This window comes from Mchenga conophoros, linkage group LG18 (assembly GCF_057382185.1).
Source record: "Mchenga conophoros isolate Kocher_MC1m ecotype Shallow Benthic linkage group LG18, M_conophoros_male_GT1.1, whole genome shotgun sequence".
Taxonomy (NCBI): Eukaryota; Metazoa; Chordata; class Actinopteri; order Cichliformes; family Cichlidae; genus Mchenga; species Mchenga conophoros.
In genome coordinates this window covers 1,480,220-1,492,942 of record NC_140543.1, presented here as the reverse complement: position 1 = coordinate 1,492,942, position 12,723 = coordinate 1,480,220, and the positions used below count along the sequence as shown (strand labels likewise).

Genomic DNA, 12,723 nt, shown 5'->3' with positions numbered 1-12,723 from the left:
TTTGTTTGAAGGATGAAACTTGCTGTTCCATGAGCTTCTTTTAAAGTCTTTTTTAAGTTTTTATTTTGATGGTTAAAAAAGTCTCCAAAGAACCTAAAAACAAACAAAATATGTATGAACCTGCTGACTGAACAGAGGCCTTCCTGTGGACTTTATTCTTCTGCTCTGCATGAGCAGCGTTCAGACCTGGAAAAGCTGTGGATGGGTTTTTGTAAGGGTGTCAGGCTGACTTCAGTCACTGTGCCCCGTATCCACGGTGAAAAACACTCGTACAAAAACTGTTGAACTGTTTCTCTATGGCAGACGTGCAGAAGCAGCTGAACACGGCTTGAGGTTTCTTCTCTGTGGCTTGTTTGAAGACAGCAGATGCTCTTATCTGATGGAGCTGAGCATCAGTCTAAAAAAGGGGCTTCAGAGGTTTTACTGCCATGCTGAGCAAAATTACTATTGTAATTATATTTAAGTGGTGTGTTCTGAACAGGCTGAGCATCATAGGAATAACAAAGAGCCTCCTGACCTTCTTCACTGAAGTACCAGCTGCTATCCACAGGATCACATCGCTGTCATCTTCTGAATTCTTTTTTTATGCTAAATCTCAGTTTCACCTCAGGAGACCGATAAATCTGTTTATACTGTGCACAATATTATTTGATCTGTAAGATTTAATGTAGAATATTGCACAATAAGGGCCTTATTTTTAATATTGTTCTTCCTTTTTGCATAGAGTTACATTTACTATCTCTGTTTTTTATCTTTTACTGGAGTGACCACACCAGTGTTTTGCAGTTAAGCAGCAGGTTTCATTAGCAGCCAGCAAGTCACGACTCAAACGAGGGAAAGTCTCGTTTAGCATCAGGAGATATCTACAACATAAAAGCTGAGGTTAGAAACTTCACACATAACTCATGTGATCTCAGGAACCATGCTCAGATATAAAGAAAAGCTTGTTGGGAGTTTTTGTAAAGGTGTCACACTGACTTCAGTCACTGTGGTACGTCCACACGGTGAAAAACACTCGTACAAAAACTATTGAACTGTTTCTCTATGGGAGAGTCGCACAAGCAGCTGAACGTGGGTTGAGGTTTCTTCTTATCAGCCTGTGTGGCTTGTTTGAAGAAAGGAGGATTTTTATCTGATGCAACTGAACATCAGTCAAAAAAAGTTATTTTAAAGGTGAATTCAAACATTTGACATGTTTGCACTCAGATTAACACAAATGTTTTCTTTTTGTAGCTTTTTGACTATTTTCATTGTGTTAAACTGTCATGTTTTCTTTTATAAAAATAGAAATATTTCCATAAAATGCTAAAAAGTGTAGAAATTAATGCATATAACTTTATCATCAAAATGCAGCTAATTCATTGTGTGATGCTCAAAATCCTCCTAATGTTAAAGGGACTTTTTCCTTCCCACTGTTGCCAAAGTGTTTGCTCAATTGTTGAGTTTCTCTGTATTATTGTGTTTTAATGTGATTTGGTGCTATATAAATAAAATTTAACTGAACTGAATTAATGTTGTGTGGATATGTTTCTTGCTCTCTCATTTCATTTCACAATCAAGTAATAGCACTGCCACACAAAGAGCTCTGTCCATGGTTCTGAAAGCCTACATGCATCTCTGTGAACGCCTTTGTTTTTGTTGTTGTTTCGTGTATCTGTATAAAATGTACACAGACATTTGAGCCAGTGTGGATGCTAACTTTACTGACACGAGCTGCCAGATTTCATAACATAGGCTCTGCTCCAAATCTGGGAGATCCAAGATCCTGTTCTAGCAGAATTAGGTATTATTTATAGTCTTAGTTTCCAATTGTTCCTTGTCAGAGTGGCTGTTTGTCTCCCTTCTATGTGACTTTCTCATATTTGATCCTGTGTGTGTGTTTTTTTGGCTTCATTTGAAGAATCTCAATGTAGTTGTCTTTGGATTGTTTTCTTAGACTTTGCTGAAATAAAAGTTTTTGCACTTACCTGTTTCATGTGTTTCGGTTCTCTTCCTTCTGCGTTTCATGACAAATTTTGCTTTTAGTTATGCTCTGTGTTTAATTTTTTCTTTTTGTTTTCTGAGCTGATTTATTTTTCCTGTTGTTTCATTATTTTTTCAACAATATATTTGTAATATTTATAAACAGTATATGAATTATCCCTGAACCCTGAAACCATACCTCTGAACCTTTGAGGAAGGCTGTAAGAGCCTAGAAGATGCATTCTTGCTAGACTTTTGGGAAAAGAATCAGTTCATTGTCAATATTAGGAAATCACAGGTAGGAAGGCTTGGCTGTGCAACAACATGAATAAAGTTAAAATGTATACAAACAACACAATGTCCAATCAAATGACTCACAGATTCAAAGCAATATCCATGCCAAAAAAGTGGAGGACATTTTTCAAAGTGGTGATTTTACACTTTATATGAGGACTCACACGGAGAGACTTTACCCCTGCAACACCGGTGAGAAAATATTTAAAGGCATGTGCACATATACAGGTGTACAAAAACATAGTGAGTGAAGAAGAAACACTCAGTGCATCATGGGAATCCCCGGCAGCCTACATCTATTGCAGTATAACTAAGGGAGGATTCAGGGTCACCTGGTCCAGCCCTAACTATATGCTTTAGCAAAAAGGAAAGTTTGAAGCCTAATCTTAAAAGTAGAGATAGTGTCTGTCTCCTGAATCCAATCTGGAAGCTGGTTCCACAGAAGAGGGGAGGCACGTGAGTTAAGGAGATGTAGTTATTTTAGGTTACAGTTCATGTAATGCACTGTCCAAAGTAGTCTTATCAGTTAAAACGGAAAAGAAAGGTAACTGTGGTCTTCAAATTGATTCTATCCAGGCAGAGAAAACATGGGATGCATGTTTGACCATTAAAAACATGGCGGATCTCAAAAAATATCAGTGAGCAACATGATCTGGACTACAAACAAGGTAACAAACAGCCACACTCTCACTTCTGACACACAATGAAAGGAAGAACTCAGCTATATCTGGAAGAAACAACTACATCAGTCAGACAGCTGCAGAATAGGATCAAATGGAACAGAAAATATTTGCCCACGTGAATCACAATACACAGGACTTGGAAAATGAAACAGTTTCAGACAACAATTAAAGTATCAAAGACGACTGCTGCTACAAATGAAGAGTACAATCAGAGGAATAAAACTGAGATTAGTAATTATCCACTTTAAATGTAGAAGCCTATAGGCTATATTTAATCATATCAAAGAATATTTTTCACATCCATTCAGTGTCAATGACTTATCTGAAACTTGGATTAATGTGGAAAAAGGAACAGACTTTGAACTGGAGGGTTATGAATTCACATTTATAACTCTGCAAAACAAAGGTGGAGGAGGAATGGCCGTGTATGTGGACAAATCATTGAGATTTAATGTGGTGGATAAGATGACAACAGTGATTGATAATGTACAGGAATGTATAACATCCCTGTACATTATCTATTTATGAAATCTATCAAGAAAAAAGGAAAAATGTAATCACTGGCTGTACAGATTTGCAACTCGTGCCGTCAGGAAGGAATGCAGGAAAGCAGAACGAAAATGGAAGAAAGACAAGCTCCACATCTCTTACCAAGTGTTTAGAGATTGTTTTATTAACTATCAGCGCGCCATCAAGGTAGAAAGAGCAACTTATTTCTCCAAGGTTATTACTAAGAATTCTGGTAATCCTAAAGTTCTGTTCAACACAATCAACTCTGTCCTGCATCCCACCACTTCAGCCATCTGAGACTGCCTCACACACTTCTGAGGATTTTCAAAAGTTTTTTACTGAAAAAATTGATAATATCAGAGCACATATCCCACTCCCATCCCAAGACCCTTCGAAAACACCTACATGTTCTTTCTTTTTCTCCGAATTTAAACCAGTCTCATTATCCCATCTTACTGATATAATAATGCACATGAAACCAACTTCTTGCCCCTTGGATGTGTTACCTACACCATTTCTCAGAGATGCGCTATTGTAAAGCATCTCAAATGGAGCTGTTCCTTATTCGTTTAAACAAGCTGTTGTCCAGCTGCTTCTAAAAAAAAAAACCTGGTTTGGACCCGTCAGTTCTTGGCAATTTTAGACCAATCTCTAAGCTACCATTTTTGTCTAAGGTTCTCGAGAAAGTTGTCCTCCACCAATTATCCTCATTCTTGGACACACATAATATTCTGGATAAATATCAGTCTGGTTTCAGAGCCTTCCACAGCAGAGTCTCTACTGAAGGTGTTCAATGATGTGCTTTTAGCCGCTGACTCTGGAAAAAGTACCGTTTTAATTCTTCTAGACCTGAGTGCAGCATTTGGTAGTGTTGACCACACAATCCTATTAAACTGTCTAAAAACGTGTCGGCATAGAAGGAAGTTATAATTTAAGGGATTTTGAAAAAGCCTTTTTATTTCTGTGAGTGGAGCGAAGCTGTGGAACAGTTTGAGTTTGGAGCCGAAGCAACGTCCAAACATAAAGCAGCTCAAAGAGTTAAACAGATGTGATGTTCATGAGTTATAATGAAAGGAAATTGATGAAATTCAGCGAATATTTCTGTTTAGGAAGTTTTATGGTGTGCTGTATATATTATATCAGAAATATGTTTGTTAATATTACTGCAGATTATATCAGTAAGGAAGCTGATGAAATACTGACTGATAACTTATGGTGAAGGGGTGGGATTAAATATGCGTGTCCTTCAAACTCTTTTTCAATATGTAACTGAATCAGAACAAGTGAAGCAATGTTGAAATGTATTGGGGGGGTTTGTATACCATTTTTTCTCTTATTTTCTTTGCTAAAGCCTTCAGGATCAATAAAGTTTTATTGAATTGAATTGAATTGAATTGAATTAAATGAACTTTGTATATTTTTACATAATCAAAATAAATTAACAAACAAACAAACAAACTTTTGAAACTGATACTTTATGCAGATGACTGAAAACAAGACCTACGTGTCAGTGTCTTCATTCATCTCCCTTCACTAATTCCCTGGTTTTAGGGCACAACACATGAACTAGTTTTTCAGCGTCACTCTGGGACAGGATATTTCTAATTTTGGAGATGTTGCACAAACGGAGAAAGCAGTCTTACACATTTGTTTAATATGCACATTGATGGACATATCCTACTCAAGAACAACTCCAAGATTGCTCACAGTGTTACTGGAGGCCAGGGTAATTCATTCCAGAGTAATAATCTGGCTAGACAACATCTTTCCAAGAATTTCAGGGCCAGCTACAATAACCTCCACTAATATAAAATCTGTAAAATCTGTAAAAAAAAAAAAAAAAAATGCACATCAAATGACACACATCAAAGATTCTTCGAAGCCCAAAAATGTGTGAAAACTGGTGATTTTATCATATGGATGAACAACTAAGAAACCATACCCCTGGAAAGATCTCAGAGAAAATCTGTAAAAGCAAACTCCATACCACACCAGTGACAAGAAATATACATGTATCAAAGCATCAAAACATCAGATCTCAACGATTTAAGATTAGTGTGAAGCAGCATTCTTGCGAAAAATTGGAAAAGTTTCATTGATTGATGATTTGATTATTCATTTTAACACTCACATGTGTGAAACTTTACTCTGGGAACACCTGTGAAAAAAGGTTTAAATGCATAAAAACAGTGAAGCATTCACATAAGATATCAAAGACACATTATTGCCAAAGCAATGAGCTAAACACCTACATGACACACAGGGGAGAGAAACCCTAACCCTGCAACACTGGTCAGAAAAGATTTAATGACATGAGACCCCTCCACATTGCTTATGATTTCTCTAGAAAAGAGTCCTGAACACATGAATCATAAGCGATTTTAAAGATTCGGAGATATATTTGTGTATACCAAATATAGTTTGACCATCACATTATTGCTCAATGATTTAAACCCAAAGTCCTACCAAAATGTGAGAACTCATGCAAATGGGAAACCTTACCTCTGCAACACTGGCGAGCAATGTTTTACACAGGTGGTGGAAATTATCCATCCATCCATCCATTTGCTTCCGCTTATCCTTTTCAGGGTCGCGGGGGGCGCTGGAGCCTATCCCAGCTGTCATAGGGGGAGAGGCAGGTTACACCCTGGACAGGTCGCCAGTCTGTCACAGGGCTAACACACAGTTAGGTAATTTGGATTAATCAATTAACCTATCCCCACAAACTGCATGTCTTTGGATGGTGGGAGGAAGCCGGAGTACCCGGAGGGAACCCACGCAAACACGGGGAGAACACGCAAACTCCACACAGAAAGACCCTGGCCTGATGGTGGAATTGAACTCATGACCTTCTGTGCGGCAACAGTGCTAACCACCGTGCCACCGTGCTGCGGTGGAAATTATTTCAGAAGTAAACGTATAAGCAATAAATAGTAATTATTTATTTCTTATATGTTTATACAACCTTCAACTTCATCAAAGTCACAGATACGTTTAATAGGTATCCTTGATGTTAGTGACTTAGTTAAGAAAAATTAAAGTCATCGACTGAGTGAATATTTTATTTTCCTTAGAGCTAAGCAGTGCCCAAAGCAGTGAACAAAGGCTTCTAATCAACCCTTATGTCCCATGACAAAAAAGCAAAACAAGGAGGACGTCTGAAGGGCAATGGTTCTCAGGTGTAAATGGATGGGGTGCCCACTCTAGGTCAGCGAAGAGTTGCTGCCAAGAGTGCAGACGTTTAAGTATCCCCAGGTCTTGCTCCTGAGTGGCAGAAATGAGCTTACTTAACTTGGACATCAGGTGAGTGACCTCCTGTGATTAATTTATGTTATGTTTTATGTCCCACAAATTTCTTTTGAATTTATTTTAACAACAGACTTTGTGTGAAAGTAAACTGTTAGTCTTCAGTTTTAGTCTTTTTTTCCACAGCTCTGAACAGTGGAGCTGAAAGTTGTAATTTCAAGTTTTCCCCTGGACATCGGCAGCTTTTTCACTTGTTTTCAGTCTCGTCCTCGGGCCTGACCATTTTCAGAGAATTGCTCTTTGTTTGTTAGACCTCTTAAAGATGCCACACGACTCAGTGAAACACTAGAAAGGTTCTTAATTCAAGGGATGAACTCAAGATTTGTGTTTACACATAACAGACGTTCCTCCCTGTCCAGGATGTTACATCCTCATCATTGAAAGAGTGTCCACTGGCCTGTAGGTGTGAATAGACTGACGTGTGTGTGTGAGTGTTGTGTGTTTTATAGATCAAAGAAAATGTAATGGATATACACTTACATAGAAATGTATTGTTCTGCTTATTAGTTCAAACCTCTCACTAATAACTATTAGTATGGTGACACCTGGTGGGATTAACTGGATATGACAACTATGAGTCTCTTACTACTTATAAGAATTCTCCAAATAAGACCAAAAATCATTACATAATCTTTGCATCTTGAGTCTAAAATCAACCAGAACAAAAACACAAGGAAACGTGTTAGTTGCTCGTTATTGTTTCTTTACCCTAAATATGGTCCGACTCGAATAATGTTCATCATTTATGCACGAGTGAGGCCCCACAGTGACTCTGAAAAAAGATGAGTATGAAAACTGTGACGATTGTAGTTTTTATTTCTCATTGTTTCTATTACCTACATTCTTTAATTGTGAAGATGAGTTTTTGTGAAGAGTTTAAATAAGTGCATCACACGGCTCCTTATTCTGGTGATTTTGCTGAACCTCAGTGAATATCTAATATCACACATGAATATCTGGTCCTAAAACAGTCATAGTCAGTCATATTTTAACTTCCCTCACAGAAAGTGTTGACACTGAATCATAAACTGCAGATCTCCTTATAAATAGATGATTAATCCTTAATTCATCTTTCAGAGAGCAGGGAGATTTTTTATTAGAATTTTTAAAAACTGTGTTTTGGAGAAAAACATCTACTTTGACAAAATATTATGTCCTGTTTTACCTGAAACATGAAAACATTACAGCCATAATGATTTGAATATAGTTTACTGAAAGTGAAACTATATGTTCATGTATAGAAGTGTACCTTGTACTGTCCTCACTGCTATATTGTGAATAAAACATACTTGTGTACTTAATAATTAGATCTATAATAATCAATGACAATCTAACATTAGGTTAAAACACTTGGTTGGAAATCACTCTCCACACTAAACCTGTGATCTCACACAAAAAACCCAAAATGGCTGAAAGTGTTCAAACATTAGGACCAAGCAGAGACGTCTGCTTTCAAATGCAAACATGCATCATGTCAGATTGTTTCTCCTGGACTTCTGCACCAAACTGTCCCTGCTGGATCTCCTCCCTCTGGAAGCTCCTCACTCCTCTTGAACAAAGATGGATGAAAATGTGACCTCTGACCTCAGTTAAGCCTCCGGGAGCAAGTTAGTCAAACTTCAGATACACAGTGACCTCTAGTGGCAGTTGAGTGACGACACAGCAGCTGCGGTTTCTGAAAGCAGGTTTAACAGGTTTGGACTCACTTTAAATGAACGAAACAGTACAGACGTGCAGGAAAGCTTTTCTCCAACGTCTCTGCAACGGTTTTTAGAACAATAACTTCCACTGTCATAGCAAAGATCAAACTTTTGGTAGGTCTCTGGATGTCAGGTGCCGGAGATGAAAGTGAACTTTCATGTATTACACATTAGCTAACAAGCAAAAGGTCCACAGTCTGAGGAAAGGCATGAAACCTCAGACACGTGGAACGACTGTGGGATCACTTCTCAATCAGGGAGCAGGTGAGAGCAGCTTCTCCACACCAACTCATAAAACCCACCATAAAGTACCACAATGTGAGCTGGCACAATGAATGATTATTACTGAAAATGATCTTTAAAGTCATCCATCATTTACAGCTGGAATGTAAAGTTGCATTTAGGAGAAGAATTGTATTTTATCTGAGGCTCTTTCCTCCTCTGCTGAAACACAGATCAAGCAGCAACACATTAAACTGATGGTTTGTGATGGGAGCAGCTGAACATTTGTTTCCGAGATAAAACTGTTTTAATTTTGAGTCCACTGAGGTGGATGTTCCACACACGGGCTACAAATTACCAGTGGGCAGGTGTAAACCTTGTGTTATTTAACACAGCCGTATCTCGTGATGAAAAATCTACACTGTCTCCTAACAAACTGCAGTGTGTGGCTCCCTCTAGTGGATGTTGTGGAGTATTCTGTTGTCTTTGCTCCAAAGGTTTTTGTACAGAGTTTTGCTGTTTCCTGTCACTGTGGGCCTCACAGTACAGTAGTACACAGCAGAGTCAGACAGCTGAAGCTTCTGGATCTTCAGAGGAGCTGACTTTTCTGCTTTGTTGATTTTAGCATCAAATCTGTCTTTTGGAAACTCCTGATCATTATCTTCTGTTCCTGTAGTGTCACGTCTTAAAACATACTTTGGAAAGTTGTTTATTTCTTGTTTGTACCAGAACAAATATGGAAATGGATCAGATGTTTCATAGCTACATCCAAGTGTAACTGTGTCTCCTTCAGCAGCAATGACATCTCCTTGTTCCTGGATCACTTTGTCTTCTCCTTTACACTCTGAGGAAGAACAGAACATGCAGAGGAAGAGATGGATCAACAAACATGATTAAAAACTCACCATTAATCAGACTCACACATTTATTTAAGCAGAGGAAACATGTTGATGTTTGTATCTCACCAAAGAAAAGAGCAGCAAGAATAATCCACAGCCAATGTTCCATCTGTACAACAAGGTTTAAATCAACAGGAGAAACTAGCTGATGTTCAACATTCAGTCTGAGAATTGTTCTCTTCACAGCAGCACTTATTATTGACACAATGGTTGAACACAGTGCAGAAGGAGAGCCCCGCCTACTGGATGATGTCGCCCTCTGTCTCCTCTTTGAGTCTCACTTCTCTCACTTCCTCTTCCTCCTGGTTCACAGACTGTTAGCAGCATTTGAATCACTGTGAGGAGGGAGGATGGAGCACTTTGCACTGTGTGCACAACGAGCCAAATGTTCTCCATCACTGAGCTGCTTAATGCTTCTCATGCTTAAAGTGAGACTTGAAAAGCTTTGATCACGGTTTAAATGATTTGGATTTATGAAGCTGTATTTTTCTTTAACACAGAGCAAAGAAAGAACAGAGGAGCTGCAGTGAAACAATAAGTGAAAAGAACAAAAGTAAACCATAAAAGTTAAAGCAGTCGACTGGAGCAGCACCAGGACTCAGAGTTAATAAACCAGCTGCCACATGTGGCTGATTCTATCCTGGGGATAAAGTGAGATTTGGCAGGTGGGTTAACCATCAAATATGGACTGATTCTTATACAGCGCTTTTCTCAAACAACACACCTCATTCACACCCACTCATACAAGCACTTCTAAACTCAAGTGCAAACTAATAAACACTGACACTCCAATGGATGCATGGGAGGGCAATTTGGGGTTAGTATCTTGCCCAAGGATATCGAACTAGTAGCTGATCTGCTCTACCACGTGAGCCACAACCTCCCCTTATAAATAAGGGACAGACGCACAACACGCAACCAGCTGAGCTTAGTGTTTGTCACAGCTGGGGCTGCAGTCGTGTGGTGTAATGAGAAAAGGATCCACAATGCAGGCACTGGCTGGGGTGCGAGTGAGTGTTTATTTGTAATGAAAGTAAAGTACAAAAACAGGAAATAAGGAGCAGGGAGCAACTAAAGCCTAAACTGGGAACACTAATAAACAAAGCTGAAAACATGAAGCCATGCAGGGAAAGGAGAGCAGAGAGATGCGAGGACCAAACACACAGACGGAGCGACGACAAACAGAGGCAGACACACTATAAATACACACAAGGCAATGAGGGAGTGACACACAGGAGGGGAGCACAGCTGAACAAAGCAAAACAGGAAATGCACAGACTGTTTTACAAACATAATCTCAGAGACACGAACAGGACACCGGAGAGGACACAGGTAGGGACGACAGAAACACTAAAGACTCAAACCCTAAGAACTAATTCGAAACAGAAGAAACTAGAAAATAATAACAATAAACTCAAAACACTGAGACAGCAACCCAGGACCACAGTGTAAATATGCACTGTATGTGACGTTGCAGGTCACTAAACGGGACAGTTGGCAGCTCTACAGGTGGGGAACCCACATCAGGTGTAGCAGTGCAGCACGGACTAAAGAAAATATTAAAATAAATAGAATAACTGAGACTGTGAGCTTCAGCAGGTGTGTTTGCTTTGTGTACAGATGAGCTGCTGCTCTTTGTGCAGACGGGCTTTGAAGCAGCCTGGCGTCATCTGCAGGGGTTTAATGAGGCGAACCACAGAGGGGTTCATGCGTCATGTCAGAGCGCTCTGTCCACACATTCATCAACATGTGTCCTGCTGCCTTCAGGTGTCTGCAGGGCTTCAGTGTGACAGAAATGAGGTGCAAACTGAGTCGCTGTCTGTGTGTGTGGGTGTTACTGTGGGTTTGTAAGGACTCTGCTGCTTCGCTCCTTCAGGGCTCTGCTTTGCAGTGTCGGTGCTGCTGCTCCTGACATTAAACCAGAGGCTGATGTTCATGCATTATACCAGAGGACGAGGTGAGAACATTGTTGCTGAGGCCACAAGAACTGATTATGTTAAAGACTTACTGTTGTTTTATCCTTCAAACATTTTTCAATTTCATTCAAACTACAAAGACTCTTATGTTTCCTCACAATCCAGAGCAGTTTAACAGTGTGTGGCTCCCTCTAGTGGATGTTGTGGAGTATTCTGTTGTCTTTGCTCCAAAGGTTTTTGTACAGAGTTTTGCTGTTTCCTGTCACTGTGGGCCTCACAGCACAGTAGTACACAGCAGAGTCAGACACTGCAGCAGAGGAGATCTGAAGGTCCAGACGCTTTTTTCCAGACAGTTTTGTGGAGAATCTTGCAGCTGATTTTAGAAACTCTGACTTTCTTGAAATATTCATCCCTGATATGTGGATCAGGAACTCTGGCGGTTTCCCTGGATATTGTCGATACCAGAAGAAATTATCATTGAGATCTGCATCTTGGGAATAAGTGTAGGACAGAGTGAGAGTGTTTCCTTCTACAGTGGACTCTTCATCCTTGACTGCAGTGAGTTGATCACAGCTGACACCTAAAGGAAGAGATAAATGTTGTTAAAGACGATGTTAAACTGTGAGCGCCTGTTCCAGTGATTTCTAGCAAACAGATCCTTTAAAGACATTTCTTCTTCCTGCTTTAACCGACCTGTTAGTGTGATCACAAACAAAGGAAACATGAGCCAGTAATGCAGTGACAGCATCTTCCACACACTATCTGTTCTGTATGCTTCACATATTGAATGTATCTGACAGTGGGAGTCCTTTTCTGCTCTGTGACAGTGTTGCTCCTCCTTCAGCCTCTTCCTCCTCTCATATCTCTGCATGTTACAAACACCAAAACCAAACCTCAACACATGTTACAGCTTTCAGCACAAACTCAGAAACCTCCAGTGTTTTTTTTCCTTTGTGTTTCATACTTTTGGATTTCGTCTTGTACTTAGTAAATAAAGACTGACTGGCACAGCTGGATTCATGCTTTCTGGCTGCTGTGGCATGAACCTGCCACTGGGCGTTGGGCTATTGTCAAGCATTGAGTGTTTTCTGTGTTCTGGAGTTATTAAGATTAAATCGTTGCAATTTGTTTTCACTTTAAAATACTGTGTGAATGTGTGTCTTACTCAGTGAAGTGAACATTGATGATTGATGATCATGTTTATGATTCAGGAGTAAATATTCAGTCCGAC

The 12,723-nt window shown here is 39.4% G+C and overlaps 1 protein-coding gene across 1 annotated transcript in view; it reads right to left on the bottom strand.

Moving 5' to 3' along the window:
• Window positions 1-12,723, bottom strand: part of trdc (T-cell receptor delta constant) — a 53,079-nt gene that overhangs the window by 10,800 nt on the left and 29,556 nt on the right. The window lies entirely within an intron of this gene.